This window comes from Engystomops pustulosus, chromosome 2 (assembly GCF_040894005.1).
Source record: "Engystomops pustulosus chromosome 2, aEngPut4.maternal, whole genome shotgun sequence".
Classification (NCBI taxonomy): domain Eukaryota; kingdom Metazoa; phylum Chordata; class Amphibia; order Anura; family Leptodactylidae; genus Engystomops; species Engystomops pustulosus.
In genome coordinates, this window is record NC_092412.1 from 252,972,869 (window position 1) to 252,987,854 (window position 14,986).

Consider the following 14,986-nt stretch of genomic DNA (forward strand, 5'->3'; position numbering starts at 1 on the left):
CAATTTTGTATCTTCCATACCCAGTCACACGTTGGTCATCACAACTGAAACTTTGGTATTTTTTCTTTGGCTAGTACCATCTACACCTCCCACGGTGGTCCAGAACGTCCACTGGTCCACAGACTCCTCCTCCCGGACTCTTCCCACAGAGACTTTAGTCTGTGTACCATAGCATAAATACAAGTACAACATACTTGCAGAGCCCCAAAAGTACCAGTACAACATAAAACAGATGACACCATTTTGGAAATTTCACTCCTTGAAGAGTCTTTCAGTGTAGTGAGCGTTTTAACTCCCCGGGTGCTGGCCAGAATGTAATACAAAGTGAATAGTGCGGAGTAAAAAACAAAACATCAAGTGCCATTTTAGTGGTAAATGTATTTCGCTCATCTCAAGTCACCAAAAACAAACACCACAAAGATCATTCTGCAGGTTGACTCGAGTGCGGAAATACCCCATATGTGGTGTAGGGGATCAACTCAAATGGCAACTTGAGTAACAGTCCAGGTAGCTGTTTTATTTCTTTCCAAAAACAGTGTAATGAAACAGAATAGCTTGCTTCAGCATATAACAGAAAATACAGTCCATATAAACAGGCTTGATTGACAGTCCTTTGTAGGTTGTGCCTCCATCCAGCATCATAACCAAACAATGTCACTATTGGTGGTCCTTGGCTGTGTAACCCCTCCAGCTCTGCATGCAGTATAGCAGAGACTTCCAGACTGCAAACACATCACCCAGCTCACCTGAGCTTCCTGGCTTTATCTGTCAGCCAAAACCTGGCCTGGATATGTGGGAGTAGTCACCCACCCTGCTCTTGACTACTCCAATGAAAGCCGGTCCGGATCAACTGCATTAAGCAGCTTTGCTACATTAACAATTGTCAGAAACCTAAGGTTCCTGACCAAACATTAACCGGCTCACTTCACTGAGGCCAGACACATATCTGCCATCAATAATGGCCCCTTGTACCTTCTCACAGTGGCAATAATCTATAGGTTGGGCACACAGCAGGGCTGAGAAGGGAAGGAACGAAATTAGCTTTTGGACCTCCGTTTCCACTAGTTTTGTTTGGAGAGCCATGCCATGATAGCAGAGCGCCTGAGGCACCAGTATAATATAAACCCCAAAGAAGTGACACTATTTTGTAAACTTCACCCACCAATTAATTTATCTAAGGGTTGTAATGCGCATTTTTACTCCCAAGATACTGGCCAAAATGTCATACAAAGAGAATAGTGCAGAATAAAAATTGCATGGTATTGTCAAATATGCTAGTGCCAAATGTATTCATCGTAACTGGGGTGAATACCGAAGACAAACACCCCAAAAGTAATGAAGCAGGTTCTCCTGGGTACAGCAATTCCCCATTTGTGGCAAAAAATCTACAGGATGGGCACACAGCAGGGCTCAGAATAAAGAACTGGCATTTGGAGCACAGACATTTTATTTTTTCTGGCATTGTGAAGCATTTGTAGATGCCCTTAGGGATCCGTACAGTTGTTTGGGGTCTATTCTTTTACCCCTTATTAATTGTTTTTACTGGGTTAGTCTGGTGTACATATTGGGGGGACATTAATCATAGTGGGTCTTGCCTATTTTTGCGCCTGGTTTGCTCTTCTTTTTGGCTCCTGATCTATGATGGATATAGTTCTGCCTTAGTAAATGCATTTTGGAATTGTCTCATGTCCCATTCATTTGCGCCTAAATTAGCGCCAAATTTATCTCTAATTTTTACCCTACAAAGTAAATCTCATTTGAGACTAATGATGGAACCAAATAGAAAAAAATGTGACAGAACGTTCAGGGCTTCATTTTTACACAAAAAAGTCTCATTGTGATGTAAATACAGGGAATAAAAGTTACAGACATGGAAAAAAAAAAAAAATGTTGAGTCTTTGCCTTTGTTATTATAATGTACAGGAAATGGAGACTGATAATATTCTCACATCTGTACAATAAGACAATAATCACTCCCAGAGATGATCCCATAGACAATGATGAAGTCGTTACTGGAGACATTTTACATTATAAAACTGCTCCGAAGTATTTTCCATGTTGTATGGAGGGAATTCTTCATTTGGCAAACGAAACCTATGTTTTTAGCAATGAAAAGTGAAGTTTTTTGGAAGTGCAGCTGCTCAGAGTAGGGGCATGTTTGCGCCTTTTTTGCGCCTTTTTAGGCGCAATTTTGTGATAGGTCCCGTGCAAACATCTGTATAGGAGGCACTCACTATGTCAGATAAGGCGCAGGGACTCAAAACCACTAAGTGCCAGACTTTGCCGTGTGCAAGAAAAGGGCGCATAAATGCGCCAAATTAACGAGCTGCCCCAGATTTTTGCGCACAAAACTATGAATAAAGTCCGCCATTATGTATTGACTTAATAAAGTTTTCTTTTTGCTAATTGAAATAAGTTTTTCCATGTGTTTTTTCTAGCTCTTTATGTGGCCTTTTGATACAGCAGTGTTGTCCTACTTTGGTCCTGATAATATGGGACAGCCGCTGCCATAACATCATATAAGCTCTCCCTCTCCACCCAATTGGATGATCGATTTTCATAGGATAGAAATTGTAAATTCCCCCATTGCTGACTAGACATTAGGGGTGAGAAGGGGCAAACTTCTGCTTTCTCTCCATTATGTGGTGACTGAAAGATAAACACTTCTCTGGGGTGGTGTGGAGAGGTGCAGCTGGTGGGGTCGGTGGTGGTCAGATGGAGGAGAGACAGGTGACCTTGTTATTCCAGAGGCTGAGACACCCAAAGCAGCAGAGGAGCCTCAGGTGTCTTCAGGCTTGTTTGTTGTCTCCTCTTCTGTAGATCATGTGGTGTTTGCAGGTGTCTGGTCATACACGAGGTGCTCACATTATTTACCCGTTACCATTGCTTTAGGGTTTGGCGGCGCAGAGTGCAAGTGACACGTGTTCTGTCTTCTGCATATTGGATGAAAAAGCACCGGGCCTTGGGGTCACTCTGGGCCAGACTTCGTGTAATGAGTCCCTGGGAGGACAAACCTTTCAGTTTCTAAAAGAAATGTCATAAGTGGGAAACTTTCTTTAACAAGTGATATTTTGAGTTTGGATAAAATTAATTTAACTTGATAATATTCTAGAAATTCTGTGCCTATAATTTTGTGATCTGTAATCAGCAGGTTTATGGGTTTAAGGTGGTTTTGTTCCATAATATCGCTGGATAGTAGAAATTTTTAGAGAGGCAAGTTGGGATTTTAAAGTCAGGTATAACAACCTCCAAGCTGCTGATTAGTGCAGTACAGACCAAAAGTTTGCACACATCTTCTCATTCAAAAGTTTTCTGTCTTTTCATGACTATAAAAAATTGTAGATTCACACTGAAGGCATCAACTCTATGAATTATCACACGTGGAATTATGTACTTAACAAAAAATCGTGGAAAAACTGCAAATATGTCGTATATTGCATGTTCCTTTTGCTTTGATTATTGCTTTGCACATTCTTGTCTTCTGCTGATGAGCTTCAAGAGGTAGTCACCTGGAATGGTCTTCCAACAGTTTTGAAGGAGTTCCCATCGATGTTTAGCACTTTTTTGCCCTTTTGCCTTCACTCTGTGGTCCAACTTAACCCAAACCATATCGATTGGGTTAAGGTCTGGTGACTGTAGAGGTCAGGTCATCTGGCGTAGCCTGGGGGTGCAGACTGGAACATGGAAGTTTGGGGTCGAAATCCTGTTTAAAAATAAATGATGGTCCAACTAAACGCAAACCAGATGGAATAGCAGCCGCTGTAAGATTCTGTGGTAACCCTGCTGGTTCAGTATACCTTCAATTTTGAATAAAACCCAAAAAGTGTCACCAGCAAAGCCCCCCACACCATCACACCTCCTCCCCCATGTTTCGTAGTGGGAACCAGGCATGTAGAATTCAATTGTTCCCTTTTTCTGCGTTACACAAAGACCCAGTGGTTGGAACCAAAGATTTCAAATTTGGGCTCATCAGAGCAAAGCCCAGATTCCCCCTGGAGTAATGTCCATTCCTTGTGTCTCCGGTGCTTGGTGCTGGTCCTTAGCAGTGGCTTCTTAGCAGCGATGTTACCATGAAGCTGCTGGAAAAGTCTCCTTTTTACCAGTTGTTGTAGAGATGTGTCTGCTACGAGACCTCTGTGCGGCAGTGACCTAGTCTCAGAGGTGACTCTTATCCTGCACAGCAGAGGTGACTCTTGGTCCTTTTGGTCCTTTCCAGGCGCAGTCCTCAGTTTTCAAAGTTTCTTTGTAGCACTTGATGGATTTTGCACCTACACTTGGAGACACTTTCAAAGTTTTCCCAATTTTTCAGACTGACTGACCTCCATTTCTTACACTCATTTTTTGTTACTTTGCTGCTTTTTTCTAGCCTTAATACAAATTCTACCAGTCTCTTCAGTAGGATGATCAGCCGTGGATCCACGGCACAACACAACTAATGCTCCCAACCCCATTTATAGGCAAGAAATCCCATTTATTACCCTGACAGTGCACCTGTTATGTGAGAACCTTTTCAGGTGACTACCTCTTGTATCTCATCAAGTAAAGCCGTAATCACAGCAAAAGGACCTGGAATATAAGACATATGTTCTGTTGCTTCACACTGTTTTGGTAAGTATATACTTCCACATGTGATAATTCATAGTTTTGATGCCTCCAGTGGGAATCTCAAATTTATATAGTCATAAAAACTAGAGAAAACTCTTTGAAGGCGAAGGTTTGTTCAAACTTTTGGTCTGTACTTGGTGTGGTTTGTATAAAGGTCTTTCATGGCTGATATTGTGGCTGTTTTAGGATTTTGTTTAGTTTATAAGAGACTGTACAGAAAGTCGTTCCTATTTCTTGATGGGAGATGAGATTCTTCTATGTTTCTCAGGTCTAGTATGCAGGAGTACTAAGTCATTTATGGCCACGCTAGGCCTACTCTCTTGATGGGTTGTGTCAGGATCAGTGGATCCTCTGGACCACCGCGGGAGATGGAACTAGCCGACCCCTGGGACCAGAATCCAAGTGGCACCTGGTTTTCACCAGAGCCCGCCGCAAAGCGGGTTGGACTTGCTGCGGCAGGAAACCACCAGGTCGTTCCAAGGTGCGACTAGCCCGAGCCCGTGGCAGCCGAGGTCGAGGTACCATAGCAGGAGACAGTCTTATGGTCAGGTTCAGGGCTGACGGCAGTGATGCAACGTCAAGTCCAATCCGGGGTCAGCAATGGGAGGTCCAGGCAGGCGGGAACGGGAACACAGGCACAGGGAACACAGCAACACGGAGGAACGCGGGTAACATGGCTACACAGGACTCAGGAGCGGATACACACAGGAACACAGGAATACACAGGAACACAGGAATACACAGGAGGCAGGAATACACAGGAGGCAGGAATATACAGGAGGCAGGAATACACAGGAACGCAGGAATACACAGGAACGCAGGAATACACAGGAACGCAGGAATACACAGGAACGCATAAATAATCACCAGGAAGCTTTCTCTTAGCCTGTGAGGCACAAAGATCCGGCAGGGGACACAGGAAGAGGCAGGATTCTTAAAGGTGAGGTGTTCAGCCAGTGCACCAATTAGCGGTGCGCTGGCCCTTTAAATTTTCAGCAGGAGCCGCGTGCGCGCCCTAGGAGGCAGGGACGCGCACACAGCATTCCGGGGAAGAGCAGGAGCTGGGAGAGTTGAGTGAGGAGACCGGGCTGCAGCGGGGGCACATGGAGTGCCCGAGATAGGGATCGCGGGAGCACCCGTGACAGGTTGGTATAGTATATAAGATTGAATTCTTGGATGTTTAAGTTTCTTAATGTATGACCAAAAATTATCATAGGAAGTTGTAGCAACACATATGTATCTCCCCCATCTCCACCAGCAGAACCACATCCACGTCCCTGTCCTTATTTACTGCCCTTGTAATTGTAAAACACCACGGTTCATAAATCTGCAATGTCTGTATGTGTATACAGATGCAGTTATAGTCACTGCACTATAGGATGTTATGTGTATTGTGAGACACTGAAGGGGTTAACTGTGGATGGGCGGTATGTTTCCCCTGGGTTTTCCTACTATGCAAGGCCATAGTGCTGAGGTTGTGTTGTCCAGCACCTGGGACACAGGTGGTGGGAACAGCCCAATCAGGCTGCATAAAGCTGCTGAGAGCGTGGGCTCTGGAAGGAGGCTGGAGAGCACACAGCCCTGACTGTGCCAGGAGCAGCGACTTATTTTATGTTCTAGTGGTGAGTTAGAATAACTCTGTTTAGCTAGCACCCTGACGGGTAGGATATTGTTTGTTTTGTTGCCTGAATGTGAAGGCTGTTTTATTTTGTTCCTGCTGCAATAAACGCAGGCGAGACCTGTTTTGGACTGTACTTTGGTGTCACTGTCTTGGACTGCATCACAGCACCCCGCTACCACGGTCTCTACTGGGCCACATCTCCCACAGTATACAGATGCTGTTACAGGCACTGCACTATAGGATGTTACGTGTATACAGTTACAGGCACTGCACTATAGGATGTTACGTGTATACAGTTACAGGCACTGCACTATAGGATGTTACGTGTATACAGTTACAGGCACTGCACTATAGGATGTTACGTGTATACAGTTACAGGCACTGCACTGTAGGATGTTACGTGTATACAGTTACAGGCACTGCTCTATAGGATGTTACGTGTATACAGTTACAGGCACTGCTCTATAGGATGTTACGTGTATACAGTTACAGACACTGCACTATAGGATGTTACGTGTATACAGTTACAGACACTGCACTATAGGATGTTACGTGTATACAGTTACAGGCACTGCACTATAGGATGTTATGTGTATACAGTTACAGGCACTGCTCTATAGGATGTTACGTGTATACAGTTACAGGCACTGCACTATAGGATGTTACGTGTATACAGTTACAGGCACTGCACTATAGGATGTTACGTGTATACAGTTACAGGCACTGCACTATAGGATGTTACGTGTATACAGTTACAGGCACTGCACTATAGGATGTTACGTGTATACAGTTACAGGCACTGCACTGTAGGATGTTACGTGTATACAGTTACAGGCACTGCACTGTAGGATGTTACGTGTATACAGTTACAGGCACTGCACTGTAGGATGTTACGTGTATACAGTTACAGGCACTGCACTGTAGGATGTTACGTGTATACAGTTACAGGCACTGCACTGTAGGATGTTACGTGTATACAGTTACAGGCACTGCACTGTAGGATGTTACGTGTATACAGTTACAGGCACTGCACTGTAGGATGTTACGTGTATACAGTTACAGGCACTGCACTGTAGGATGTTACGTGTATACAGTTACAGGCACTGCACTGTAGGATGTTACGTGTATACAGTTACAGGCACTGCACTGTAGGATGTTACGTGTATACAGTTACAGGCACTGCACTGTAGGATGTTACGTGTATACAGTTACAGGCACTGCACTGTAGGATGTTACGTGTATACAGTTACAGGCACTGCACTGTAGGATGTTACGTGTATACAGTTACAGGCACTGCACTGTAGGATGTTACGTGTATACAGTTACAGGCACTGCACTGTAGGATGTTACGTGTATACAGTTACAGGCACTGCACTGTAGGATGTTACGTGTATACAGTTACAGGCACTGCACTGTAGGATGTTACGTGTATACAGTTACAGGCACTGCACTGTAGGATGTTACGTGTATACAGTTACAGGCACTGCACTGTAGGATGTTACGTGTATACAGTTACAGGCACTGCACTGTAGGATGTTACGTGTATACAGTTACAGGCACTGCACTGTAGGATGTTACGTGTATACAGTTACAGGCACTGCACTGTAGGATGTTACGTGTATACAGTTACAGGCACTGCACTGTAGGATGTTACGTGTATACAGTTACAGGCACTGCACTGTAGGATGTTACGTGTATACAGTTACAGGCACTGCACTGTAGGATGTTACGTGTATACAGTTACAGGCACTGCACTGTAGGATGTTACGTGTATACAGTTACAGGCACTGCACTATAGGACAGTGATGGCGAACCTTTTAGAAACCGAGTGCCCAAAATGCAAACCAGACCCACTTATTTATTGCAAAGTGCCTACACGGGCATTAAATTATTAAAATCTTCTTGCTCCGTGGTATACCACAGCTTTCTAGGGTCCTGAGGACACTAGTATCGTTGACAGAAGGTGGGAAAATTCAGATTCCCTTTGGAGCTTCCCTCAACAGAAAGAATTGTGGGGCCAAGAGCAGGAGCTTCAATGGCTCCAATGATAATCTGACCCTGTCCTCACCTTCTCTTCCTGCAGTCTCAGGTAGACCCAGATGCTTCACCTTTTGGACTACCTGGGCCTGCAGGAGGATTCCTCAAGTCCTGTCTGGTGAATTCTGTGCTGAGTGCCCACTGAAAGGGCTCAGAGTGCCACCTCTGGCACCCGTGCCATAGGTTCGCCACCACTGCTATAGGATGTTACGTGTATACAGTTACAGGCACTGCACTATAGGATGTTACGTGTATACAGTTACAGGCACTGCACTATAGGATGTTACGTGTATACAGTTACAGGCACTGCACTATAGGATGTTACGTGTATACAGTTACAGGCACTGCACTATAGGATGTTACGTGTATACAGTTACAGGCACTGCACTATAGGATGTTACGTGTATACAGTTACAGGCACTGCACTGTAGGATGTTACGTGTATACAGTTACAGGCACTGCACTGTAGGATGTTACGTGTATACAGTTACAGGCACTGCACTGTAGGATGTTACGTGTATACAGTTACAGGCACTGCACTATAGGATGTTACGTGTATACAGTTACAGGCACTGCACTGTAGGATGTTACGTGTATACAGTTACAGGCACTGCACTGTAGGATGTTACGTGTATACAGTTACAGGCACTGCACTGTAGGATGTTACGTGTATACAGTTACAGGCACTGCACTGTAGGATGTTACGTGTATACAGTTACAGGCACTGCACTATAGGATGTTACGTGTATACAGTTACAGGCACTGCTCTATAGGATGTTACGTGTATACAGTTACAGGCACTGCACTATAGGATGTTACGTGTATACAGTTACAGGCACTGCTCTATAGGATGTTACGTGTATACAGTTACAGGCACTGCTCTATAGGATGTTACGTGTATACAGTTACAGGCACTGCACTATAGGATGTTATGCACATTAAAAGTGCAGTTACAGTTATTACACTATAGGTCAGGATACGTATACAGATGCAGCTACATTCACTAGCTTTGTTGTGTAGGATTCTCAGCGGAGAATTCTCCGGTTCTGACGGGATTCACTAAGGTAGTGTGCCCAATGTCCACCAGATGTCGCAGCTGCGCTGAAGTCCGTTGGCGTTCACTGAAGTTCACGATCCTATTCCTGGTGCAGGTAAGTGCGTGTCGAGCGACTCATATATATATTTTCTTTTAACTTACGGGGGTTTTTCCGAATCTGACGGTTTTCCGACGGCCACATCCCCCAATTTCCGTCACGAGCATGCCGGCGCTAATGCGCCACAATCCGATCACGTGTGCCAAAACCAGGGGCAAATGGGCGACAAAAATGTGCGATTCGGGGCCCTTAGTAAATGACCCTCTATGGGTAAGTGTGCGTCTAGAGATGCAGTTAGTCTTTTCCTTGTTCGATGATGCATACCCAGTTAGTGTCACTAGCGCAGCACCATAGGGTGTTATGGATATACAGATGCAGTAAATTTCCTGAAAATGAAAATTTAAATTGACCCTCACAGCCTCCTCTCCTTCTATACCGGCCATGAAAAGGGCAGTGTTTGGGGCTTATTTATTAAGGGTCCTGCGGACGCATTTACGTTGGGTTTTCCTGCCTTTCCAGGGATAGCGCCGCTGGAACAGGGATTTGGAAGGGGATTGTGTCGCAAGCAAACGGATTTTGGCGCATAGGTGCCGGCTTTCATGCGACAGAAATCGGGGGCTGGGCCGTCGGATGATCCGACTGATTTGGATAGAGTGATGGATTTAACTTTAAAATTGTTTCGCAAGCCAGGCACTTAAATGCACCAGGAAGAAGATGGTGAACCCCGGCGGACCTGAGCGGAGAAGCGACACATGCAGGATATCGGGCGCACGATGTAAATGAATTGCGGCACCGTGCATTCTCGTCGGACAATCTGGATCGGGGGAACATGCAGGACCAGGTAAGTAATTGTGCCCCATTAAGGCCCCTTCCACACTTGCGTTGCAGATCAGTCAGAGTCTGATCAGGGGGCGATCAGGGTTTGGTCAGTGAAAAACGCACATTTTGCATCAGAGTGCAATCAGTTTTCAGTCAGAGTTTGTTCAGTGTCTCAGTTCTTCACGCGCGTTTTTGATACAATTTCAATGCGTTTTTCACGCGCAGAAAATGCGCATGAAATGCACTCAGGACTGAGCTCTATCTTTTCTATGGCAATTGATGGGTGAAAAACGCATTGCACTTGCAAGTGTCTCAGAGTACAATGCGTTTTTGATGCGTCTCCATAGACTTCTATGGTGCGTTTTTAACGCGCGTGACTTGCAAAAGTAGAGCATGTCGAGATGTAAACGCGCGTTAAAAAAAACGCGCGTGTGTGCGTTAAAAAAAATACAAGTCTGAAAAGGCCCATTGATTACAATGGGTCAGAGTGCAATGCAAGTTCTGCATGTCAAAAGCACGCGCAGAAAACGCGCGTGAAAAACGCAAGTGTGAAAGGGGCCTAAGTCTGTCTAAGAATTTATCTCCCTGTCACTATGTCCAGCATCAGCCTCTACCTAGTTCTGGATTTTGCCAGTAATGTCGCTAGGACCAGTAACTCCACCGTTTATAGCACAGGGTCACTTGTCAAACCTGGCCATTCACGGCTCATACTGGGTTACTGCTTCTCATGGCCGTGTAACAATGAGAACAGCAGTCACATGACCACTACTGGTATCAGCCCTCAGTGATGGAGCCATGATGCCAGCAGTAGGTGGTGACCGGTGTAATCACTGGATGGTGGAGCAGTCACATGACCAGTACTGGTATCAGCCCTCAGTGATGGAGCCATGATGCCAGCAGTAGGTGGTGACCGGTGTAGTCACTGGATGGGGGAGCAGTCACATGACCACTACTGTTATCAGCCCTCAGTGATGGAGCCATGATGCCAGCAGTAGGTGGTGACCGGTGTAGTCACTGGATGGTGGAGCAGTCACATGGTCACTACTGGTATCAGCCCTCAGTGATGGGAGCCATGATGCCAGCAGTAGGTGGTGACCGGTGTAGTCACTGGATGGTGGAGCAGTCACATGACCACTACTGTTATCAGCCCTCAGTGATGGAGCCATGATGCCAGCAGTAGGTGGTGACCGGTGTAGTCACTGGATGGTGGAGCAGTCACATGGTCACTACTGGTATCAGCCCTCAGTGATGGGAGCCATGATGCCAGCAGTAGGTGGTGACCGGTGTAGTCACTGGATGGGGGGAGTAGTCACATGATCACTACTGGTATCAGCCCTCAGTGATGGAGCCATGATGCCAGCAGTAGGCGGTGACCGGTGTAGTCACTGGATGGGGGAGCAGTCACATGACCACTACTGTTATCAGCCCTCAGTGATGGAGCCATGATGCCAGCAGTAGGTGGTGACCGGTGTAGTCACTGGATGGTGGAGCAGTCACATGGTCACTACTGGTATCAGCCCTCAGTGATGGGAGCCATGATGCCAGCAGTAGGTGGTGACCGGTGTAGTCACTGGATGGTGGAGCAGTCACATGACCACTACTGTTATCAGCCCTCAGTGATGGAGCCATGATGCCAGCAGTAGGTGGTGACCGGTGTAGTCACTGGATGGTGGAGCAGTCACATGGTCACTACTGGTATCAGCCCTCAGTGATGGGAGCCATGATGCCAGCAGTAGGTGGTGACCGGTGTAGTCACTGGATGGGGGGAGTAGTCACATGATCACTACTGGTATCAGCCCTCAGTGATGGGAGCCATGATGCCAGCAGTAGGCGGTGACCGGTGTAGTCACTGGATTGTGGAGCAGTCACATGACCACTACTGGCATCAGCCCTCAGTGATGGGAGCCATGATGCCAGCAGTAGGTGGTGACCGTTGTAGTCACTGGATGGTGGAGCAGTCACATGACCACTACTGGTATCAGCCCTCAGTGATGGGAGCCATGATGCCAGCAGTAGGTGGTGACCGGTGTAGTCACTGGATGCTGGAGCAGTCACATGACCACTGCTGGTATCAGCCCTCAGTGATGGGAGCCATGATGCCAGCAGTAGGTGGTGACCGGTGTAGTCACTGGATGGTGGAGCAGTCACATGGTCACTACTGGTATCAGCCCTCAGTGATGGGAGCCATGATGCCAGCAGTAGGTGGTGACCGGTGTAGTCACTGGATGGTGGAGCATTTATATTCTGTCCACTTGTAAATAAAGACCAGGAAGATGAAATTGAGGACATTTAATTTTTAAATGGTGCTGATACAGTTGGCAGTGGCATTTAAATTGTGAAACCAGGCACAGCGCCACCAGCACGCCAGAGGTGCAATACATTGCCATTTTGAGGAGGATTGTCAGTCTCTGATGATGTAATGAGGAGGGCTGATACATCTCAAAAGGTTCTCCAAATGCAGTCCATGGAATTAGCTTATATTCAAATCGACTTGTATTGGAGTATATACACTCACTGGCCACTTTATTAGGTACACCATGCTAGTAACGGGTTGGACCCCCTTTTGCCTTCAGAACTGCCTCAATTCTTCGTGGCATAGATACAACAAGGTGCTGGAAGCTCCTCAGAGATTTTGCTCCATATTGACATGATGGCATCACACAGTTGCCGCAGATTTGTCGGCTGCACATCCATGATGCGAATCTCCCGTTCCACCACATCCCAAAGATGCTCTATTGGATTGAGATCTGGTGACTGTGGAGGCCATTTGTGTCCAGTGACCTCATTGTCATGTTCAAGAAACCAGTCTGAGATGATTCCAGCTTTATGACATGGCGCATAATCCTGCTGAAAGTAGCCATCAGATGTTACAGGGTACATTGTGCTCATAAAGGGATGGACATGGGCAGCAACAATACTCAGGTAGGCTGTGGCGTTGTACCAAGGGGCCCAAAGAGTGCCAAGAAAATATTCCCCACACCATGACACCACCACCACCAGCCTGAGCCGCTGATACAAGGCAGGATGGATCCATGACACCACCACCACCAGCCTGAGCCGTTGATACAAGGCAGGATGGATCCATGACACCACCACCACCAGCCTGAACCGCTGATACAAGGCAGGATGGATCCATGCTTTCATGTTGTTGACGCCAAATTCTGACCCTACTATCCGAATGTCGCAGCAGAAATCGAGACTCATCAGACCAGACAACGTTTTTCCAATCTTCTACTGTCCAATTTCGATGAGCTTGTGCAAATTGTAGCCTCAGTTTCCTGTTCTTAGCTGAAAGGAGTGGCACCCGGTGTGGTCTTCTGCTGCTGTAGCCCATCTGCCTCAAAGTTGGACGTACTGTGCGTTCAGAGATGCTCTTCTGCCTACCTTGGTTGTAACGGGTGGCGATTTGAGTCACTGTTGCCTTTCTATCAGCTCGAACCAGTCTGCCCATTCTCCTCTGACCTCTGGCATCAACAAGGCATTTCCGCCCACAGAACTGCCGCTCACTGGATGTTTTTTCTTTTTCGGACCATTCTCTGTAAACCCTAGAGATGGTTGTGCGTGAAAATCCCAGTAGATCAGCAGTTTCTGAAATACTCAGACCAGCCCTTCTGGCACCAACAACCAGGCCACGTTCACAGGCCACAAATCACCTTTCTTCCCCATACTGATGCTCGGGAGAACTGCAGGAGATTTTCTTGACCATGACTACATGCCTAAATGCACTGAGTTGCCGCCAAGTGATTGGCTGAAATTAAGTGTTAACGAGCAGTTGGACAGGTGTACCTAATAAAGTGGCCGGTGAGTGTTTATATATGTGTGTGTGTGTGTGTGTATGTGTGAGGTTATATGTAAAGTAATATGATAGAGATAGATAAATAGAGAAACATAAACATATTTATCACGGAAAAATATAGACACGCATTCAGATAGGTTTACATAAAGATAGATAGATAGGAGATAATACTACACATGAGGAAGTTTCTATGAAGTTGATACTTCTCTGCTGTATCTGTTGTGACTCTGTCTCTGACTTGACGCCTCTTACTTGTCTGTATTGTTTCATCATGTCCGTGTTTTGCACTTTGGTGTAGGGAGGGGCTGCCTTCTAGTTGTCCTGTACCACCTAGTGTAAATGAGGAAACAGGTAGGGCCTTTGGTGGGGTCAGTGTCAGGGCCCATTGTCTTCTGTTCTTGTATCTGCTCCCTGCATTACAGAGACACAATTACTATAATGTATCATTAACTTTATGTCACCTTGTTACACAGGAAAAGAGAGGAAGAAGACGACGATGAAGACTTTAATGAGGAGAAGAGATTGGCTTCCAGAGATAACTGGGATGATGCTGTAAGCTTGGAGTCTATGGAGTTCGGGAAATAACTCCATGAAGCAGAAGGATTAATGATCCCCTAACATAATAAAGCAGATATAACTGACTCCATGTTCTGTCTTCTTTACATACAATTCATCTCCTGCATCCGATTCTGGAGGAAACTTGTAATATTTTACACTTTCATCCTGATAACAACATCAGGAATAATGATGGACGTCTATTCTGTCTCTGAAAGGCGTCCGACTTACCCCATAGCCCAAAATAAGCAGCAGTGAGATAGAAAGGAAAACTTAAGGGGATATTCGCATTTAATGAATATTATCTGCCATATATTTACATTTCTTCAATCCCTTAGAAACAAGATAGCTGCAATCCTGAACATCCGGGATCTGGATTTTGGTTCCATCCAGTGGGAAAAGACCATCTATGAGCATATTGTCCCTATCCAGTGTCTATTATATCCCTGACCCCAGGTA

At 45.9% G+C, this 14,986-nt stretch overlaps 1 long non-coding RNA gene across 2 annotated transcripts; it reads left to right on the top strand.

Annotated features, from left to right (window-relative positions):
• Positions 1-5,617: 5,617 nt before the first annotated feature.
• LOC140116818 (uncharacterized) lies at positions 5,618-14,613 on the top strand. Of its 2 annotated transcripts, none has more exons than XR_011852984.1 (3): positions 5,618-5,750; positions 9,284-9,414; positions 14,446-14,613. It is a non-coding gene; the product is annotated as an uncharacterized lncRNA (long non-coding RNA). The 2 variants fall into 2 exon arrangements; XR_011852983.1 differs by lacking the exon at positions 5,618-5,750 and adding an exon at positions 6,098-6,227.
• Positions 14,614-14,986: the final 373 nt, after the last annotated feature.